This window comes from Triticum dicoccoides, chromosome 3B, assembly GCF_002162155.2.
Source record: "Triticum dicoccoides isolate Atlit2015 ecotype Zavitan chromosome 3B, WEW_v2.0, whole genome shotgun sequence".
Taxonomy (NCBI): Eukaryota; Viridiplantae; Streptophyta; class Magnoliopsida; order Poales; family Poaceae; genus Triticum; species Triticum dicoccoides.
In genome coordinates, this window is record NC_041385.1 from 681240550 (window position 1) to 681244284 (window position 3735).

The window sequence follows — 3735 nt, forward strand, 5'->3', positions numbered from 1 at the left end:
TTATATTAAGGAGAAAATCACCGTAGAACTATTAGTTCTACAGTTAGAGCCTAAAAAACGTACACGGTCTGAATTTGTAATGCTAAAAGTAGAACTACTGTACTAAATCAAAAGAATCATAGTCCTGCTTTTTAGATTAGCTGTTGGGATCAAGATCTAAGGAGCAGAGGGGGTGAAAAGTCCTTTGAAAAATAACGGAACTACCAATTTTAGGTTGACCATTTTTAGCTTAAGGCAACAGGGACTAGACAACCACAAGTACTTAACAAGCAAGAAATCAAGAGTAATAAGCAGCGGAAAAGTAACAAACTTGCAAGTAATAAAGAGGTATAATTAAGGGAATGCAAACACTTGTGACGTGAGAATTTTTTCGACGCTTTGAATAATTGACGATATCTTACGTCTACGTTGATGGATGCTTTGAACAAAGTGGTTCTAGATTGCAAGAATACCAGTTGTGATGCCCACCAAGCGGCCCATGAAGTACAACCAACCTATTCCATCGTGGCTTGTACCTGTAAGCCTCACTAAGGGTAGATTTAGATAAAGTAGGCAATCTTCGGGCCCGTACTAACTCTTGCGTCCTTCACACGTATAACTTGATAGGATCACAAGTGACTCCTGATCATTTTAGAAAACTCCAAGCAAAGCTTCTCTCAAGAATCCATGGAAACACTCATTCATAAGGATCGGATTGCGGTGAAAGAGATGAACTTGAGGTGTAGGGAAGAAAGGGGAATTTTTGGCTCAAAGAATCAAATAAATAAACATGAAATCTCCAAACACTTCTTTTTTATTTTCTTGCATCGGATCTTTCCTTCTCTATGCGGTAGATAGGTTGAGTGGTGTGGAATGAGTTGTGGGTGGTGTGGAGTTGAATGAGTAAATGGGGCGGTTCTAATGAATGAGGTGGTTTGAGATGGTTGCCAACAAGAAAGGGATACGGTTGAAAATATATAGAGAAGACCCAAAAATCTGAATGTTACTAAAAAAGTAACTAAGGATCGAAAGCACTAGTAGAACTACCGAACCAATTCAAATAAACTTGAACGGCCACATCAGTGTTCTAAAACCAAGATAATTACAATACTCGAAATTACCGATGAAAGTATGAACATTGGTTCCAAACACATAGAGGTAACACTTTTTCTGCAAGGATGGGATAAGTAGGAAGTATTGCTCGGTAGTACCCTACAAAGTCAATCTAAGACTGATAAATTTGCAGGAGAGAACTATGTCACAGCTCGAAGTTCCTGATGAAAAGAAGCGACAATACCGACTTATATTGTAACCATTAGACTAGCAAACCAAGACGAAATTGTTGGTCTAATGTTAAGATCGGAAGCACTGAACAAAACAAAAGGTATGTCAAAGTGGAATGTGTGAGTTGGCAGTTCCGAAGCAAACAAAACAATGGTTCCAAATAGTTGAGTCTGGGTTTGATCTGTGAGCTTGAATAACCCTAATTAGCTCCGTAGTATTGGAAGAAATTATTGAGAAGTACCGTAACTTAGAGAAACTCATATGAAGATTACCATTTCAGCCGCGATGAAGCTAGTTTAATGTTGATGGATCATTTGCCACTGACCGAGGGCTGGAATGGTTCCGTGAGATCACCTTGAGAGTCAATTTTTTTTGCGGGGTACCTTGAGAGTCATTTATCCACGATAAGGTCATTTTTTTAGAAAAAGAGGATGACCCCCGGTCTCTGCATTTGGACGATGCATACGGTCACTTTATTAATTATTCTCACAAGATCTTACAAAATTAATACAACAATAAGACTAAAGCCGTCTTCTAAGCAACAAACTGTCGCCACACCTATCCAGTTGATAAAGGGGCGCAGATAGCCTGGGCCTAATACCAAACAGACATCGCAGCCAAACCTAACATCTAAGACCTGAGACCCCAATCTAGCCACTTGCCGGGTCTGAGGGCACACACTGGTCCGGCGTGCTCTCAGAGGCCGCCACCGCCAACTGCCACCGCTCCATCTTCAGAACTGTACTGATGCATCAACCTTGCTCGGTCCAGCTATCGTCGACGCCACTATGGCGCCCAACGGCACCTCCTCCCTGCGCGCAAACAACTGAACACGTCACGCTCGCCACTGATACACCTCAGCGTCATGCTGTCAAGTATCACCAGCCGACACAGCTTGAAGTCCTTGAAGGATCTGTCGTGCGTAGCACCTGCCGACCAGGCATTACCAAGCGTAGCACCTGTCGGTCAGGCATGACTTGACATCTCCACCGAAGCTTCGTGTAAGACGAAGCCACTCCACCTCCTGCCTCTGACTTCCAACGCTGCTCCACAAACGATGCTCCCAAGAGAGAAACGACACCGCAGTGCTGCCATCGTTCGATCTGGAACACCAGATCCTAGGGTTTCCTCCGGAGCAGCACGAGTGGATCGACAGTAGTTACACGATGATGCCTTCATCAAGGTAACGGCGTAGAACGCCGCCATCGCGTGTCGTCGGCTCGGTTTTCACCGGCAACCATGTCTCCGCAACTCGCAGCCGGGACTAGATGATGGATCTCGAGATCCGATCACCAAGCTTTTGGCCGGCCACTGCCGACGAAGAAGATGACCACCACCGCTGGCTACACCGGCCAGAACAGATCTGCCATGGGTGCCGCCAAGCAGTCCACCAGGCCCTCAACGCCGCTGCCGATCTAAAGCCAGATGACGTGCCGCCAAAGACTGCATCGCACCGTCGCCCGATCCAGGCCAGCCGCCGCCGCAGCCACCCGTGACCCGAGGTAGGGCCTACCGCCGCCGCCGTCGAAACCAACGCCGTCGCTTTTAGATTGACCGCACCTCCACGCATGTTGGGGTCCCGCCACCCCTGAGACGCGGGAGGGAGGAAGAGCCCCCGCCACCGCCGTCGGCCTCCGGGCGCAAGCCGGCGGCATCCTCCGGCGGCGGCGGGAGGAGGGAAGGAGGATGGGCTAGGCCACGACGACGGCTAGGGTTGGGGAGTCCGAGTCGCCCGAGCAGGAGACGACCCGAGCGGTTGATAGTTCAAGTCGACTGATGGGTGGTACACACCACGTTCAGGATAAGGTCATGACCATTTATAATTCCGAGGCTGCAATTACTGAGACTGAGTAATCTCCTAAAACACTAATCCCCCTTGAAAGGAAGCCTTTTGTTGCATCGTGAATTTTGGAGGCAGGCTGGCCTATCCAGGTGTTTGTGGGCTCTCTCTCTCACACACACGCGCGCGCGCACGCACGCACACACACACTCTTTAATTTTTTAGATGATTGTTTTTTACTTATTTTTTGTATTTTGTTTTTCCTAGTTTTTTCATTGTACGAATAAATGTTAAGTAACACGGCTGTACAATTACACTGCCATTTTTGCAACAAATATACATACATTTCTTTAAAAAAAATGCATGGACGTTTTTAGGAACCTCATGAACACTTTTTAAATTTCCTGGACTTTGTTTTCTAAATATTTGATCATTTTTCATAAATACATGAATTCTTTGTATGGATTTTTTCATGAATGAACACTTCTTTAGATGGTTTTTAATTACGTGAACAATTATAAAAGTACGAACATTTTTTGAATTTCCACGAACACATTTCAAAATGTGCAAATATGTGAATACTTCCTAAATATCATGAACATATTTTAAAATTCATGCGCATATTTTTTAAACATATGCTAAAAAGAAACAAAACCTTGGCTAACCTATGCTAATGGGTCTACCGAATATAT